Source organism: Pteropus medius, unplaced genomic scaffold (assembly GCF_902729225.1).
Source record: "Pteropus medius unplaced genomic scaffold, Ma_sr-lr_union100, whole genome shotgun sequence".
Lineage (NCBI taxonomy): Eukaryota > Metazoa > Chordata > Mammalia > Chiroptera > Pteropodidae > Pteropus > Pteropus medius.
The window spans coordinates 20,929,585-20,949,954 of NW_024344240.1; positions in this window are offsets into that span (position 1 = coordinate 20,929,585).

Consider the following 20,370-nt stretch of genomic DNA (forward strand, 5'->3'; position numbering starts at 1 on the left):
ATGGCATAAAATGGTGAACCACAAGCAGAGCATGATAGTTGTATTGATCTGGACAGTCATAGAGCAGAGTTTGGGGGTCTGCTAAAGCATATGGAAATTTCACTGTAGGGTACCAATGTTAAAAGAGCCACACAGAAAGAAGGATCCTAGAAGTTTTTCTGGGGATTCCCTCTAAGTTTCTAGACAAGGAATTGGATAAACAGGCCCAGGGAAAAATTACACACGGTCTACTGCTACAGGGTTGAGAGCATAAATGAGATATTAGATGTCACACAGGCTTGGGGGACATAAGAGTTCTGGCTGAGTCATAATAGAGAGATCTACACTGAATAGCCTGAGTATTCTACTAAGACACCAAGAAGACCACTACTTAAGAGTAATGACCATGCCCTAGAGTAAGGGCTACTCTAAACCTACTCTAACAAAGCCTAGGAACAAGTCTCAATAGCATCAAAATAAGTTGCCAGTATATTAACAGCCAGACCATAACTCAACACTCCTTAAGGAAAGACAACATAAAACAAATGCTTTATAAGGATTCATTCACAATGTCAAGATACAATCAAAAATTACTGGAAATATGGAGAGTCAAAAAATATAACCTATAAACAAGAAAAATAGTCAACAGAAACTGACCAAAAGATGACCCTCATGTGGTAATTAAAATAGAATAACTTTAAAATGGCTATTAAAAATGTCCAAGGAGGAGTTCTGGTTAAGATGGCAAAGTGGGAAAATACTGTGCTTACTTCTTCCATGACCACATCAAAATTACAACTAAATTATAAAGCAATCAACCCAGAGAAGGGACAAAGGGACAGCAAAGAGACACACGGGGAGAAAATGAATTGTGTGGCTTCAGGCTTTGGGCCACCACTATCCCTGTGTGGAGCCCTCCCCTCATGAAGCCTGTAGGGGCAGGTGAGTGCCAGATCTGAATCTGCATTAACCTGATTAACACCGCTCACCCCACCCTGGTGATTCCCTGAGGCTTCTCTCCACCCAGCTCTCATACCATCTTTGGCTCTTTCAGTGGCTGTGCCTCACAGGCAGACTTGGATCACACAGCAAGCTTTCTTAAACTCTCCAAGGTCCACGTGCCTCAGAAATGTTGTAGCTGGCTTCAGTGTGCCCTGTGCCTTTCCCAGGCCCAATGCAGTATAAGCTGGCCTTGCGTGACGGTGTGGCCTCTCCCATGAGCCTCTGGGCTTAGCATAGACAGATGTCAACTGCAGATTCTTTGTAGCTCTTACAGATAGACCTAGGCTGAGCACAGAGAGAGGCTGACCTTGGCCTGCACTAGAGTCCCTCCAAAGAGGCTTTAGAAACACCACACCTAGTGACCGGCATCAGACCACAACAGAGTACCACCAGATTGGCTCCATAAACTGCACACTTAAAGAGTGGTCTTGGCAGACACCAGAGCCCAGCTGGGAAAAATCCTACTCTATAGGGTCAGCCCCCACTGTGGCTGTGGGCAGTCCTCACAGCCAGCCAGCCTGAGAGTCAACTCCAATCACCAATGAGTAAATAGCAATCAAGGCTCAATTACAACAGAAGAGCACACATGATTCACATAAGGAACATTCCTGGAGCACTCGGATCAGGTGCCCAAGGAGACTTCAACACTGGGCCCCATAGGATACCTATTACAAAAGGTCACTCTGCCAAGAATGGGAGACAGCAGGTTTACCTAATACACAAAAACATACACAGAGAGTCAGCCAAAATGAGGATACATGTCCAAAATACCAGAATAGGAGAAAATTTCAGAAAAGTACCTAAATAAAATGGAGGTAAGCTACCTATCAAATACAGAATTCAAAACACTGGTTATAAAGTGCTCAACAAACTTAGGTTAAGAATAGATCAACTTAGTGAGAACATCAACAAAGATATAGTAAACATAAAAAAGAACATAGAAACCATAAAAAAAAAAGTTAGAAATGAAGAATACAATGACTGAAATTAAGAATACACTAGAAGAAATCAATAACAGAGCAGATGAAGTAGAAGATCGAATCAATGACTTGGATGACAAGGTAGCAGAAACATAATGAAGAATGCTCTAGAAGGAATCAATAGCAGATTAAAGCATAAGATCAAATCAGTGACTTGGAAGACAAGGTAGCAGAAATACCTAAAATACCTAAAGAAAAAAGAATTTTTTAAAAAGGAAGATAGTTTAAGGGACCTCTGGGACAGCATCAAGTGTACCAATATTTGCATCATAGGAGTGCCAGAAAGAGAAGAGCGAAATGAGGGATTAAACACTTATTTGATAAAATAATGACTGAAAACTTCCCTAACCTGGTGAAGGAAATAGATGTAAAAGAGCAGGAAGTGTAGTGAGTCCCAAACAAGATGAATCCAAAGAGGCCCACACCTGACACATTAAAATTAAAATGACAAAGGTTAAAGACAAAGAGAAAATCCTAAAAGCAGCAAGAGAAAGGCAATAAGTTGCCTATAAGAAAGCTCCCATAAGACTGTCAATTGATTTCTCAATGGAAACATTGTAGACCAGAAGGGATTGGCATGACATATTCAAAGTGATGAAAAGCCAGGATCTATAACCAAAACTACTCTACCCAGCAGAGCTATCATTTAAAATTCAAGGAGCAATAGAGCTTCCTAGACAAGAAAAAGCTAAAGGAGTTTATCGCCACCAAATCAATATTACAAGAAACGTTAAAGGTACTTATTTAAAAAAAGAAAAAACTTAAATATGAATTAGAAAATGGCAAAAACTATATATCTATCACATATAAATAGATTAAATGCTCTAACAAAAGACATAGAATAGTTGAATAGATAAAAATATAACATCATAAAAACTCTCAACAAAGTGGGAATAGAGGGAACATATCTCAAAGTAATAAAGGCTATATGTGACAAACCCACAGCTAACATCATACTTAACAGAGAAAATCTAAAAGCATTTTTCTTAAGATCAGGAACAACACAAAGATGTCCAGTTTCACTACTTTGATTCAACATCGTATTGGAAGTTCTAGCCACAACGATTAGACAAAAAAGTTTAAAATAAAATATAAAATAAATTAAATTAAATTAAATTAAATTAAATTAAATTAAATTAAATTAAATTAAGTTAAAATAAAATAAAATAAAATAAAATAAATAAAATAAAATAAAATGCATCCAAATTTTAAAGGAAGAAGTAAAACTGTCATTATTTACAGATAACATGATACTACATATACAGAGAACTCTAAAGATTTCACCAAAAAACTACTAGAACTTATAAATGAATTCAGTAATGTAGCAGGATACAAAATTAATATTCGGATATCAGTTGCATTTTGATACACCAGTAATGAACTATCAGGGAAATTAAGAAAATAATTTCTTTTACAGTTGGATCAAAAGAAAAATAAAATATCTAGGAATAAATTTAACCAAGGAGGTAAAAGACCTGTTCTTGGAAAATCATGACATTGAAGAAAGAAATAGAAAAAGATTCAAATAAATGGAAGCATACACCATGCTCATTGTTAGAAAGAATTAACATCGTTAAAATGTCCGTACCACCCAAAGCTATCTATATGATCGATGCAATCCCTATCAAAATACCAATGGCATTTTTCACAGAACTAGAACAAATAATCCTAATCTTTATATTGAACCACAAAAGACCCTAAATATCCAAAGCGATTTTGAAAAAGAAGAACCAAGGTGGGATATCAAACTATACTACAAGCTTATAGTAATCAAAATGGCATGGTATTGGCATAAAAACAGACACATAGATCAGTGGAATAGAATAGAGAGCCCAGAAATTAACCCATGCCTTAAGTAATTTATGAAAAATTAATTTATGACAAAGGAGTCAAGAATATATAATGAGGTAAAGAGAGTCTCTTTAATGAATGATGTTCAGAAAACTAGGCAGATACATGTAAAAAAATAAAATTATGCCACCTTTGTACACCTTACAAAAGAACAAGCTCAATATGGATTAAAGATTTAAATATAAGAACCAAAACTATAAATATCTAAAAGAAAACAAAGGCAGTAAACTCTCTGACATTACCTTTAGTAATATTTTTGATGATATATTGCCTCAGACAAGGGGGAAAAAAGAAAAAATAAACAAATGGGACTACATCAAACTACATCACTTTTCACAGTGAAGGAGACCATCAACAAAACAAAAAGACAACCTACCAATTGGAAGAAGGTATACACCAGTGTTATATCTGAAAAGGGGTTCACATGCAAAATTTATAAAGAACTCACACATCTTAATTCCAAAAAAATGAACAATACATTTTAAAAAATAGGCAGAGAACCCGAATAGACATTTTTCCATTATTGTCTATTCAGGTGGCCAGTAAACATGAAAAGATGCTCAATGTCACTGATCATCAGAGAAATGCAAATTAAAAACACTTCACACCTGTCAGAATGACTATCATTAATAAATCAACAAACAAGTGTTGGCAAGAATGTGGAGGAAAGGGAACTCTAGTGTACTGTTGGTAGGATTGCAAATTGTTGTAGCCACTATGGAAAACAGTATGGAGGTTCCTCCCAAAATTAAAAATAGAACTATCATATGATCCAGAAATCCTACTTCTGGGTATTTATTCAAAGAATTCCAAAACACTGATTCGAAAAGATATATGCACCCCTATGTTCATTGCAGTATTATTTAAAATAATGGAATATGGAATATATGGAAGCAACCTAAGTGCCCATCAATAGACAATTGGATAAAGAAGTGGTATATATATATACCACTTACCACAAATGGTAAGTTTATTCTTTTTTATGGCCAAGTAATATTGCATTATATATATATATATATATATATATATATATATATATATATATATATATATAATGCAATATATATTTACATTTTATATATATATAATAAATTTTATATATATATAATGCAATATATATATAATGCTATATATATACATTTTATATATATATATATAAATATATAAAATGCAATATTACTTGGCCATAAAAAAGAATAAACTTGCAACAACATAAACAGACCTAGAGGGTATTATGTTAAGTTAAATTAAATAAGTCAAACAGAGAAAGACAAATACCATATGATTTCATTTATATGTAGAACTTAAATAACAATATAGGTAAAACAACAAAACAGAAACACACTCATGGATACAGAGAATAAACTGATGATTGGTGGATAAGAGGGATAGCCCGAGACTGCGTGAAAAGATGAAGTAAGAAGTACAATTGATAGTTAAAAAATAGTCACAGGATGCAAAGTACAACATAGGGAATATAGTCAATAATATTGTTATAACTATGTATGGTACCAAATGGGTACTCGACTTATCAAGGGGACCACTTCATAAATTATATTAATATCTAACCACTATGCTGTACACCTAAAATTAATACAATATTGAAATATCAAAAAATAACAAATATAAAAAATACAAAAATAAAGGTTTATGCTACCTTTAAAAATAAATAGGTAAAAATGTCTAAAGATTTAAAGAAAAAGATGGACAGAAAGAGTGCACAGAAGGAGATATCCTTAGAATTTTCATCTTTCTGCTTATATTATCCAGTCTGTTCTTGTTTGTTGTCTACTTTGTCCATTAGTGAACTTACCATATTAATCATAGTTATTCTAAATTCCTGGTCTGATAATTCCAACAATCCTGACATAATTTGATCTAGTGATGATGCTTGTTCTGTCTCTTCGAATTGTGTTTATTACCATTTAGTATGTCTTGTAATTTTTTTTATTGAAAGCGGCAGATGCCTCTTAAAGGGGCTGCATCCACAAGCAGATTTTTGTGGTGACAGACCTGCTCGCTCTGAGCACCAGTGCCCATTCGGCTGTGCGCAGGGGGCACCAGGTACTTATAGGGAGACATTGTCAGAGTGAGGGCTGAGGCGAGACTGGCTAGGTACAGAAGTGTTGGTGGTATCCATTGCTCCCTGTTGAGTCCTCCCCCATCGCAGAGCACTAGACACAGAGCCGCCATAGCCATGACGTCATCAAACTGGATAACACAGGTAGCTCCACCCAGAGGATTCCCTGAAACCTCGCCTACCCCAACTCGGGCCCCACCCAAGACACATTCAAGTGTATCCTCAGTGAGTCAGGTGCTTCTTGCTGAGACTCACACTGGGGGATGCAGCTGGCCTCAGTTTCTGCTGTGGCCTTTTGAGGCAACTATAAGCACAGCATCTGTGGATTGCTTGCTGAATCTTAACAAGTGGCCCCAGAGGCTAGAGGGTTGGACTAAATTTGGTCTGTAGCTGAACTCTACTCAAGACTGTGCAACTGTACACCTACTTCACAAATCCACACTAATAAGATCAGGAGACTTAGGAGCTTTGCCTAGTAAATAGAAACAGACACAGAAAAACAGCCAAAATGGGAAGACAAAGAAGTAGAAACCATATGAGAGAACAGAACAGAGATCCAGATATAATGGAGTCAAGTAATTTAACAGATGTAGAGTTCAAAACACTGGTTATAAAGATGCTCAATGAACTTTTTGGAAGTGTAGAGAACTCCGACAAAGAAATAAATGGAAATGGAAATTATAAGAGGGAACCAGTCTGAAATGGAGAACACATTATCTGAGATGAGAAGTATATTAAATGGAATAAACAAAGTGAATAAAGAAGAGGATCAAATGCCCTATCTAGAAGACAAGAAAGCCAGTCAGGACACTCAATCAGAATGGCAAGAAAAAAGATGCCAAGACTATAAAAATAATTTAAGGAGTATATGGGACCCTATTAAGACTAAATATTCACCTAATCGGCATAATAGAAGAAAATCAAGATGTTAAACAGCTGTTTGAAAAAATAATGATGGAGAACTTCCCTAACTTGGTGAAGGAAATGAACATAAAACCCCAGGAAGCTCAGAGAATTCCAAAGTTCAGAGAATTCCAAAAATCAGGGATCCAAAGAGGCCCACACCAAGGCACATCATAATTAAAATGCCAAAGTTTAAATACAAAGAAAGAATATTAAAAGCAGCAAGAGAAAAACAGATAGTGACTTATAAGGGAACACCCATAAGACTGGCAGCTGATTTCTCAAAAGAAACTACGCAGGACAGAAGAGCTTTGCAAAAAAATATTCAACAGAATGAAGACCCAGGATCTATAACCAAGGATACTTTATCCAGCAAAGCTATCATTAAGAGTTGAAGGACAGATAAAGAGCTTCTCAGACAAAAATAAACTAAAGGAATTTATCAACACCAAGCCAGCATTACAGGAAATGTGGGAGGGACTTCTTTAAGAAGAAAAAAGGTGTATCAAAAACAGGAATAAAGAATGGTAACAACTACATTCCTATCAATAAATTCCTTAAATGGAAAAGAATTAAGTGCTCTAACCAAAAGATGGAGGGGCTGAAAGGATAAGAAAATAAGACCCAACATGTGAAAAGAAAGAGAATGGCAAAAGATATTGCTTTGATGGATCTAGAAGGTATTTAAGTCAGACAAAGGTAAACACTATATGATTTCACTTATATGAGGAAAGAAAAAAAAGAACAAACTAATCAAAAACAGACTCACAAATATAGTGGACAATTTGGTGATGGACGGAGAGGAGGGGAGTTTGGGGAGCTGGGAGAAAGGACTGAAGGGTTAAAGAAGTACAAATTAGTAGCTGATGGATGGTCACAGGGATGGGGAGCACGTCATAGGGAATGCAGTTAGCATTAATACGTTGGCAAGGTGGAAGGTCAGGGGAGGGAGGGAGGAATTGGGAGGATCATTTTACTAACTATATAGATGTCTAACCCATGTACTTTATACTTGAAACTAATTAAAATTTTAAAAATAAATAAATAAAATTAAAATAAATAAATAAATAATTTTTAAAAATAAAATAACATTTACCTTCTATTTTTTGGCATGAAAAAGTTTTGTAGAACACATAAATGGATTGTCAATGTCTGTTTTTGTGCTACAAGAGTACATTGAGTAGTTGCGAAAGAGACCATATGGCTTGCGAAGCCTAAAATACTTACTATCTGTTCCGTTAGAGAGAAGTTTGCTGACCCCCGGACTAGACTAGATAAAAAGACAAGACTCAACTATATTTTGTCTCCAAGAGACACATTTTAAAAATAAAGACAAAAATTATTGAAAATAAAAGATTGGGGAAAAATCCCATGCAGCAGTAATCATAAGAGAACAGGTGTGGCTTTCAAACAAGACTTTCAAACAAGAAGTATTACTAGTGATAAAGAAGAAATTTTTATAATAATAAAAGAGTCAATCACGAAGACATAATAATCTTAAATGAATATAAACCTTATAACAGAGCATTAAAATGTGAAGCAAAAACTGACAGAAATGAAGATAGACAAATCTACAATCCTGAAGAGAATAAGTGATAAAACAATTAGAACAAAAAGTTAGTAAGTATTAGTTTTTTATTGCTCCATAACAAAATGCATAAAATTGATGGCTTAGAACAACACAGCTTTGTAGGTCAGAAGCCAGGGTGATCTAAGTGGGTTATCACCTAAGGCCAAAAGTATCAGCTAATCTGGGCTCTGTAGCCTCTGGGGAAGAATTCATTTCTAAATTCACTCAAATCATTGGAAGAATTCAGTTCCTTGCTGGTGTAGGCCGTAGGTCCTCATTTATTTGCTGGCTGTTAGCCAGGGCCACTCAGCTCCCAGAAGCTACCCACATTCCTTGAGCCTCGCCCCTTCCATCTTCAAAGCTAGCTATGGTGCATCCATCTTCCTCATGCTTGAAATCTCTGACTTCCTCTTCTGTTACCAGCCAGAGAAAACAGTCTGCTTTCAAAGAGTTCATGTTAAGGGAGCAGGTCCACTAGAATAATCTCCCTATCTTCAGGTCAATTGATTCCTAATTTTAATTGTGTAAGGGAGGAAAAAATAGCTGCCCTCTACTCCAAGTTCTGGAGTTCCTATAACAAAATACAGATTAACAAAAGAAAAACAAACAGAAGTTTATTAGCATGTATAACTCTTGGGAAGATACCAGGGAAATGAGTAACACTCAAAGAGGTGGCTTAGAATTCAGGCTTAAATATCAGCTTCAGCTAAAAACGAAGAATGAAGGGTACGAGAGAAGCCAGTTATGAGAGTGGTCAGGAAAAGTATGATAAATAAAATATTTGTTAAGTAGACATAAATTGGTACCTTCTCCATTGATGAGTCTCTTGTGATACACTCATCCTCTCATCTGGGTACAGAGAGGGAGATACACTTAGAAAAGCAGGTTTCTTTAATAAATGTAAATTTCACTTATAAAAGGGTAACTTCTCCGTTTTCAGAGCTTCTTCCTGTGTCTGCTGTTTCTCAAAATAGTCTTTATGCCAAAGAAGCATATTTGGGGGTAGAATATTCTCGTCTCTTATAACTTCATCTGTAAATCCTCTTTTGCAATGTCACATAATTTTAATCACATGAATAACATCAGAGAGTGGAGATCATAGAGCCCATCCTAGAATTCTTCATGCCACAGTAATGAGATAGAAGATCTGAACACAATCCAAGTGACTTAATTGACATTTACAGAATACTCGCTTGCAAAGTTAATCATTGACCTACACTATGATCCAGCTATTCTGTTCCTAGGTACTGACTCAAGAAAAATGAAAAACCTTATGTCCATAAAAAGACTTTTATATGAATATTTATAATATTGTATAATTAACAAAATAGATTTTAATGATACAATTAAAGTATATGCCTCCTCATAATAAAAATTAAGGCAATTCATTTCCTCCAGGAAATGGAAATTTTTCTTTTTCTGAAACCACCGAAGAAATGTGAGAGAGCTAGAGAGGCTGCTAAATAAATATTTGTAATGATGTCTTAACCATTCTCTTTCTTTTCTTTCTTCCTTGGGAGTTCTTAGCTACAGATTTGGTGTAGCAGTCATCAGGCAGGCCTCTTGTTTCATCCAAAGTTCTGATGGTGCACATCTTCAGAGCATGAAGGAGATGGTGAGAGAAGCATCCACAAGTGATGGAGGGACTCTGCACGTGGGTGTGGTGGTGGTGGTGGTGGGCATGTGTTTCTGTGTGATGATGTGAGTAGAGATGGCTATATCCGTGAGGGTTGGAGGCAGCCTGAGCTGTGGGATGTTTCTTGGGCAGCTTTTACTACTGCTGTGACTTAGCCATTTTTGATGTCACCACAGTGGAATTATTCTGGGGGATGGGAGTAGGGGCAAAGGGAGGGAGGAAAATGTTTGCCAAAAACATAATTAAGGATTTTGTCATATTTCTCTGGAAACAGATGACTCCTACATCCCTCTGGAGCTACAGCATATACATTTTCTCACATCTCTTCATAAAGACAGTGTGAACCAAAGCAGGAAACAGCCTATGATGTATAGGTTTTAATTGTGTGTGTGTCTGGTGTCTCAGCTTGATTCTCAATCTAGCTGATTGATTCAGGCAAATAATCGCATGACTTTCAAACTGGTCAAGTAACTCTACTAAAGGCTTCAGGGCTGAGGTGTGTCCTAGGAAAGAACTCAGCAATCATCCACTGTGTTCCTTCTCACACTTCGTGAAACCTGAGACAAAGCCTTCCTGGCCTATCCTTCCCTATCCTGAACAGTTTGCCATCAGGACACTCTCCTTTCTAAGCATTACTAAGGCTAGCTCTACCTTTACAGGGAGCTTAGCTTTTTATCTCTATTGCTCTAAGCCAGGTATTTTTCCAGCAATCCTCTGAAAAGTCTAAGAACTCCATACAGATGCATTTGGACTGATGTAAAGGCCGGATGGAAGTCGACAGGCTAGCAGAGCACCAGACCTTGTATCTTTTTCACCACTTTCTGCTTCCACAGAGTACCTTGCTTTTCTCTGTTTCATATATAAATTAGCAGAGAACGAAGATTTCAACTGTTAGGTTGCTCAAAAAAAAAAAAAAAAAATTGAAACCAATAATCGTTCACTATTTGAAGATGGTCTTCCTAGAAGCCTTACGAAGAGAATCATATTTCCAGAGGCTTCTGCACTACAGCTTATGTCTCCAACCACATTTGTTTCTTTTCTTGTTGAAAGAATCTTACTTGATCTTGGACATATATACTCAATTCTGACCTGAGGAACAACTTTGGATTACAGCTTTGTCACAGAAAATACTCAAATGCCTCTACTTACATGCAAAACTGTAATATAATATCAGCAGATTGATGGACCCCTGTCCTTAACCTTGAGGCTTGTCCTTCCCTTCTCAATTTACCAGGCCCATGCTGGCAATGGTACTTTAACACCATCATAAATCTGGCAAAGGTCTTTAAAAATAGCTATTATTGCTTTTTTTTTTTACTTCAAAAATAGATATTTTATGTGACCATTCATTTCAAATGCCTAATCCCTCTCTCCAACTATCCATTTTTATTTATTATGGTGACATTATTTGTTATTATTTATTAGCTTTATTATTATAAAGGTAAAACGTGCTCATTATAGAAAGTTTATAAAATAGAGAGAAGCAAAATCAAACATTTAAAATACCTGCAATCCCAACACCTAGGGAAAACCCTAGATGACATTCGGATTCTGTCCATCCAGTCACTTTTTAAAACATTTTTTTTCCTTAAAAATAAAATCATGTGAAGTTTTAACTTGTTATTTAAAATGTAACAATATGTTTGAATATTTTCATGTCATTGAGTACTCCTCAAAAACATTATTTTGAATGGCAGGGTGGAATTTTACACAATCATTCATTCAAGCCTTGATTGTTGTGAGTTATTTCCAATTTAGTACTACTATAAACAATGTAACAATAAATACCTTTGAAGAAAATTTAATTCTTTTTCTAAATTCAAGATTATTTCCCTAAGGCAAATTCCTGAAATGTTATTTTTATACATATTCTCAAATTGCTCTTCATTTCATTTTATATACCACCACCCCACTCTCCCAGCAGTGTGGAGGATTACACATATCACCAATCTTTGCAAACTCTGTATTATTGTCGTTGTTGTTGTTGTTGTTTCTTAACATGATATGTGGGAAATATCTTATTGACATTTACATTTGCATTTATTTGGTTACTAATTATATTACCCTTTCTTCATAGGCATATTAGTCAAATGTCTTTCTGCTTCGCAGATATTTCTACTTGGATGTTCCACAGGCACCTCCAATTAGATATACATAAAAGTTAACTCATCTTCTTCCCTTTGTAAATCTTCTCCTCTTCCAATGTTCCATGCCTTGGACAATGGTATCACTAGCCATCCAGTTTCCCAAGCCAGAAACCTTGGAAGCTTCCTTAATTGTTCACCTTCATCTTCCATACTAAGATGTACCAACTGAATTTCCTAAATATCTTTCAACTGGTTCGCTTCTGTTTCTCCATTCTTTCCAGCTATCATCATGTCTTGCTTAGATGACTTCCCCAGAGCCAGCTGTGTTGATCACCTTGACACACTGCAGTCAGAGGGGTCTTTCCAAAACACAAATCTGATATTGCTGTTTTGCTTCATGCCCTTCATGGCTCCTATTTCTAGCTGGTTGAGGTCCAAGTGTCTTAACATGCTATATGAGACCTACATGATTAACCTCTGCTACTTATCCAGTCCAGTTCCTTCCTAGCCCTGTGTCTTTGCCTGCTTCCCCTTTTCTCTCACTTCATGGCATTGCAAACTCTTATTCATCCTGTGAAGTCCATCTTAAACATCACCTTCCATGTGATGTTTTTCCTAACTCTCCATTCGCCATTGAGATGTTCCCTGTGTTCCCATGGTGGTTAGCTTGTATCTCTGAAATAGCATTAACTGGCAATATTAACTTTGTCATTTTCATCAAGAGCAATGGAACCAGTGTTTTCATGCTAAAAAGATTCAAGGTGGCTGTGCCCAGACACTGGTGCTCTGAAAATTTCTCTTTAGATTAGTCTCCCAGCGTCCTTATCATATTTCCTAATTCTATTCTGTTTCAAGGGCTCTTCTCTCCTTCTTGGCTTTCCCTCAGCACTGATGGCTACCAAATCTATATTTTCTAGTACTGACTTTAGCCCAAATGCCAGCAATGAACTTTGAAAACCCTCCTGTCTGATTATCAGTAATTACATCAGAGTCCACAAGCCTAAAGATAAAATCATTGTCACTATCAAACTAGAATTCCTTTCTGCCTTCCTCACCTTGGAGAAGGTAGTGGGTTATAAAACCTGTGAAAATCCGCTCACTCAATAAAGGATCTCCCAGCTGACATTTCCTGTGAACCTGATGATCTCACAGGGCTTGCCCTGGGCCCAGGCAAATCTGTAAAGCCTGACCATCTTTTCTTCTTCTCCAACTCTCACTGTTCCTGGCTGTAGGGAAGACAGTGCTGGACAGGAAACTTAGATCTGGTCCTGCTGCTACCATCACCTTCTGACACCTGGCCTCTTTGCATCCATCCTGTGAAATGGAGTGATATCTACTTCACAGATTTGTGGTGAAGAGGAACAAACAAGTCAGTATAATGGTCCTCCTTGGATCCAAGTTTCCCCTACTTTCCTGACCCAACCTGGCCAATGGGCTGGATCATCAACCAATGAGTTGTCTTGGGCACACACATTTTTTCTTTCTTTTTTTTTTAACTTAAAAAAAAATTAGTTGTCAATATTTTAAAATAAAGAGGTTTCACACATTTACAAAAATTAGATTTTCAGCTTCCCTTGAAAAACTGGAGATCTGGCAACACTGACCAACATCCACATCTGCAAATAGTCATCTGGAGGGAGCAGGAGGATCTGCACGAGTTCACCATAGTCTCTGTTGTTAAAGATAATTTTGAAACAAATGTAACAATTGCAACTCTCATACAGACATAAAAATGAAGTGTGTTAAAGACTGTATTTAATTCATTAATGATAAAAGCGGCGAGGTGTTACAATCGGTTCAAGAGAGAATTCAAAGACAGTAATATTGAAATAAATGTGTCATAGGAGGCAAAACTTGGGGAGGAAGTTCAGCTGAACCTCTGTGGACAGAATTTACACATCTATGGACAAGATTATTTTGTATTGTTACCAGTTTTCTACAGTTTACAGATAGAGTGGTAAAATAGCTCCTGTAGAATCAGAATCAGAGAGCCCAGAAGGGTGTGTTCTCATAGAAAGTCTATAGTTTTCTATTGAAGTACAAATTTTCCCTTACACTTCTAAGAGAGGAGGTGTCTGAAAAATGCAAAGGAAAAGGCTTGCAGAAATGACGGACTCAGCTGATTGTAGATTAACCACACCCTATAGATCTTTAAATTGCCTTCTAGAAACTTTTGCCACACCTAACGATCTATAAATAGATTGGACAGGTGGTCCGGGAATTCCTTCCCCCTTGCAGTCTCACCTGAAACTCCCCCTCCCATCCTGAGCCATGAAGTGCACGTAGACCCTTAGACAAAGGAATCATGCGCCCTTTGCATGGACACTGCCAGGGTATATAAGCTGTAAGAACTCCAACCAGAATGAGCTTGTGCTTTTGTAGAGCCTCATGTGTTCTGCCGCCCTAATAAATTCTCCTTCCTCTAACAAAGTTGTCTGAGCGTCCAATTTCCTCCATCAGGTGTCACTTCCTGTAATATTTCTACTTTTTATTGTCCTATATATGGACTGCCTGGCTCTAGAAGTGTTTGTCCCCCCAGATCCTGCAGAGCTGTCATTTCTTGTTTTTATTCAGTTTCTTCAATTATGAAATGCGGAGATTGGACCAGATAATCTCTAAATGCCCTCTTAACTCCTTAATTCGAATTTCTTAGTACTGCTTCCATCCAACAGTCCCTCCCCACACACACACACACATCACCACCATAAATTATTTAACCTTTTTCAACCCTGCAGGTCCTTATCAGTGAAATGCAGCTACTTTAATTTGTGCTAAGTTGTTAATGGGTGATATTTTATTAATATGATGTTTTATCCTCTGCAACATCTATAGTTTCAGTTACCACCCCAAACCATCATCACCTTCATGTAAGCACCCCACAAGATTCAGCTTTAAATATCTACTGCTAAGAAGGCCCAGACATCTCTCTGACACTGGTGCCCTAATGACAAAATTGAGCCTATTATAACTTGAGATTTTATTACAGAATTGAAACTGTTATTACCTGAACAAGACCAAAACAATTTGGGATCAGATAGAGTATTCACCTAAGAGTAAGGAAAGAATCTCCTCACCCCATTCATTCATTCATTCATTCGGCAAATGTTTATCATGTGCTGAGTAGGTACCTAGCGCTGTTTTAGGTGTTGGGGATGTAGCAGTGAATATGATGAATAAAAAGTCCTCCTTTCATGTGGTTTACATTCTAGTGTAGACATTTTAAACAGAATTTGAGAGACAAAATTGAAGTTGCAATTTCAATATACAACAAATGTTTTGTGTTTAATGTGTTTACAACATATAGTTATGTTAATTAATACAAATTATGATATATTACTATTACTATCAACCCACACTATTCTGGTGTTTGAAGCTAATTCTTCCATCAGTGCTCTGGATCCTGTCCCTTATATTTCCTCCAGAATCAGACACCACAAATTATGGCAGCATCACCCAGCACACAACGAGGTACTTAAATCTTTTCATCTCCCTGACCAAGAGGGCCTTACTGTTCCCTCAGCCTGACTACATTTTAGACAGGCTTCTTCCTGACTATACAAGAGGGCCCAGGAAGAAAAGAATTTAGAGTTTAGAGTAGGATCAGAGTTAAATAGATTTGTTAAACTCCAGAAGTATAATGTTAAGTGTACATAAATTATAAATGAAAATGTAATGATAAATGGGATGAGTTTACAGTATTGCAGGATGCAATCAGTTCTGATGAGCAGGTAAAGTGTAACTTGAACCCTGAGAATAGGGTTCTATAAGTGTACCTCCCACAGGGCACAATTCGAAGTCCCTGAAAGAAAAGTCACTATAAATGGACACTCAGCTCATCCCTCTTTAAAATAAAAAGAATCACTCTGGATAAGGGAGCTCAGATCTTGCACCCAGGGCACAGTGTTTGGTCACATGCCATCTCCACACACTAAGCTAATTCCAAAATGTTTGGGATGGTACAATTGTTTCCTTAGTTGGTAAAGGTCTTCAACCTCTGAAAGACTTAAAATTAAATATACAGAATGAAGTAATTCAAACTTTGACTAATACTTTATGTTAAATTTTGGAATAACCTGTGCATATTTGGTATTAAAAATGTTTGTAATATTTAAAAATTTAGCATTTAGCTGTCTAACAGATTCACCTTATGATTCTAATTTCAAATGTGTACTTTACTGATTCAGGCTTTGAAAGGTATGACAATTTTGCTAAGTTTGTAAATAGTATGATTAGCAGACTTTGAGATTATAATTATTAGCTTTCCTAGAGTTGTTCAAGTGTGTGAGGTTTTGTATATTAGACAGTTGCAAAATTTAACAGAAAAAAAGAACTTATTAAAGGGTTTAAAATATCTAAATAATAAGTAACTAAATTGTAAAAACCCCTTAAAACTAATTGCTATATTCACTAGATTTATAAATAAAATTGAATTAAAAGTTTAAAAATGTTTTATTACTTCAATAAATTATATGATTTGAAAATTTCTGTACTGATAAACTGCCCTCTGAGAAACCTGAAGATTCATATTGAGGTACAATAATTACTGTTTACATGTCTGTTTCTTGCCATTGAACTATAAATTCATTGAATAGAAAGTGTATTTTCCTTCTTTATATCCACATTACCTAGCATAAGAATGGCCAGTAGAGTACATCATGCATGGTAAAAATACCAGCAGCTAATATTTATTATTTACTATATGCCAGGACTGTAATATGTACTTTGTTTATACAACCTCAAGGAATCCTCACCACAAAATATTGATGTGGTTAAGGGAGAAAATAGCAACAATCCAGAAAGTTTAAATAACTCTCAAGCTCACATAGCAAGGGAGTATTGGAGCCCAGGCTAAATCCAGGCTCTGACTTCAGGGGCTGCATCTTCCATTAACTTTTATGTTAGTAGTTGAATGGATTAAATTCTTTAATGGCGAGACTTCCAACAGTATTATTTGAGCTGAGGAGACAATACAGATGTGCCAGAGACATGGATGTAAATTGTCCTATGCGGACAAATGACCAGGACAGAGATATAGGATCCAAGTGGAGGTTCCTGGGACCAATTTGAAAAAGGTGAAAGGGCTGTCTGTATTCCTTAAAAGACAGAAAACATGAAGATTCTGAAAGAAAGGATATAAGTGATGAAAAAGAAAGTACTGTGGCTTCATTTAGAAAGATTAAGAAAAGTGCTGCCTGGATCATGATGTACTTGGTGGAGGCTCTGGGAATATTTCCTTCATGGTCTATTGGCTGTTGTGGCACTTTGATTTGGAACTGAAGTGTAATTCCAGGTAACTCAGATTAAGCAAAACAGGATTTCTCAAGAGTCAGGAAAATGAAAGAGAAATCTTTGGCACTGGTCTAAAGAAGAAGTATGAAAGGGCAAGCAAAGGGTAGCCCAAACAAGGAAATAGTATTGGTTGACCTAGAAGTGAAAGCAAGCAAAATCACCCACTAAAAGTTGGGTTATTTTGTTAATTTGTGGCAGAATGTGAATAGTGAGTCTATACTTTAATTTACCTAAAATTAGCACCCTAATATAGAAAGATATATAGATAGAAGATAGATAGATAGATAAATAGATAGATAGATGATAGATAGATAAATAGATAGATAGATGATAGATGATAGATAGATAGATGATAGATAGATAGATAGATAGATAGATAGATAGATAGATAGATAGATAGATAGATAGATAGATAATGTGCTGTGGTAGCCTTTTGCATTTTGAACCTCAAATGTGTACTCTCCTACTGGAGGGTGTACTGTGGGGGAAGAGAATCAGAAGTAAGAAGGCTGAACTGTGGTGTGCCCTGGGCCTACTCAATGGTGAAAACCTAAAGGCCCTCCCTCTAAGATCGAAAACAAGACAAGGATGCCTACTCTCCCCACTTTTATTGAACATACTATTGGAAGTCCAAGGCACAGCAATTAGGCAAGAAAAAAAAATAAAAGGCCTCCAAATAGAAAAAGAAGAAATAAAATTGTCACTATTTGCAGATGACATGATACTATATGTAGAAAACTCGAAAGATTCAGAAAAAGAAAAAAAACTTTTAGAATAAATGAATTCAATAAAGTAGCAGGACACAAAATTAATATACAAAAGTGTGCTGTGCTTCTTTATACTTTCTTTACACTAAAAACAAACTATCAGAAAGATAAATCAAGAAAACAATCCATTTACAATTGCATCAAAAAGAATAAAATACCTAGGAATAATATTCACTTAACCAAGGAGGCAAAAGACCTGTACACTGAAAACTATAAGACACTGATGAAAGAAACTGAAGACGGCACAAATAAATGAGAAGATATTCCATGCTCACATATCGAAAGAATTAGTATTGTTAAAATGTCCATACTACCCAAAGCAATCTACAAATTCAGTGTAATTCCTATCAAAATTCCAATGGCATTTTTCACAGAACTAGAACAAACAACTCTAAAATTTGTATGAAACAACAAAAGACCCCAAATAGCCAAAGCAATCTTGAAACAAGAACAAAGCAGAGGTACTATTCTCCCCGATTTCAAACTATACTGCAAATCTACAGTAATAGAAACAGTATGGTATTGGCATAAAAAGACATAGATCAATGGAACAGAATAGAGAGTCCAGAAAAAACCCATGCATATACCGTCTATTAATTTACAACAAAGGAGGCGAGAATATACAAAGGGGAAAGAATATTTTCTTCAATAAATGGTGTTAGGAAAACTGGACAGCTACATGCAAAAGAATGAAACTGGACCACCATATACAAAAAATAACTCAAAAGGGATCAAAGATTTGAATGTAAGACCTGAAACCATAAACTCCTGGAAGAAAACACAGGCAGTAAGCTCCCAGCAATGGTTTATTTTTTGTTTTTGGATCTAACTCCAATGGCAAAGCAAATAAAAGCAAAAAATAAACAAAGGGGATTACATCAAACTAAAAGCCTTCTGCGCAGCAAAGGAAACCATTAACAAAACAAGAAGGCAACCTACTGAATGGGAAAAGGTAATTGTTTATCCAATAAGGGATTAATATCCAAAATATATAAATAACTCACACCACTCACTAACAAAAACATCTGATTAAAAAATGGGTAGAGAATCTGAATAGACATTCCTATGAGAACACATACGATGGCCAACAGGCACATGAAAAGATGCTCAACATCATCGGGGAATGCAAATCAAACCTACAATGAGATATCACCTCATACCTGTCAGACTGGCTATTACCAAAAAGACAAGAAATAACAATTGTTGGTAAAGATGTAGAGAAAACAGAACACTCATGCACTGTTGGTAGAAATGTAAATTGGTGCAGCCACTGTGGAAAACGGTATGGAGCTTTTTCAAAAAATTAAGAAAAAGAACTATCATATGATCTAGAAATTCCACTACTGGTTATCTATCTGAAGAAAGTAAAAACATTAATCAGAAAAGATATGTTTACCTCTATGTTCATGGCATTATTTATGACAGCTAAGATATAGAAATAACCCAAGTGTCTTATTGATGGATGAATGAATAAAGAAAATGTGGTATATATAACCAACAGAATACTACTCAGTCATAAAAAATGAAATCTTTTCATTAGCAACATGGATATCCTTGAGGATATTATGCTAAGTGAAATAATTCTGACAGAGAAAGATAAATATCATATGATTTCACTTATATGTGGACTCTAAAAAATAAAACAAAGTAAAACCCATATTCATACAGAAAACAGACTGGTGATTGCCAAAGGGGAGGTGGGGTGGGGTTCAAAATAGGTAAAGGGGATCAAGAGGTATTAACTTCCAATTATAAAGTCATGGAGATGTAATGTATAGGAAGGGGAATACCATCAATAACATTGTACTAAATTTGTATAGTGACTGATAGTATCTAGTCTTATTGCAGTGATAAATTTTTTCAATACATACAAATGTTAAATCACTATGCTGTACACACGAAACTAATATTTTGTCAGTTATACTTCAATAAAAAAAAAGTCCACTAATTCAGAAGCTGACATCATGAATAGTGATGATGTTCACAGTATTTAAGTGAGCAATACAACCCCTCCCACCTGTATCAGGCCACTTTACAGTGGTGCCTACTGTGATCACCCATAAGGATGCAAGTGGTTGATGACTTCATTGTGGCTTCAGTGTGGTTGTGCTCACACATCAATATATTGGAGTATGTTATTTTATTAGGTATTACTTCCCTTAATTTCTTATTTATATAAGACATTACACTTCAACTATACATCAGGTAAGTTATATAGTAGCTCTT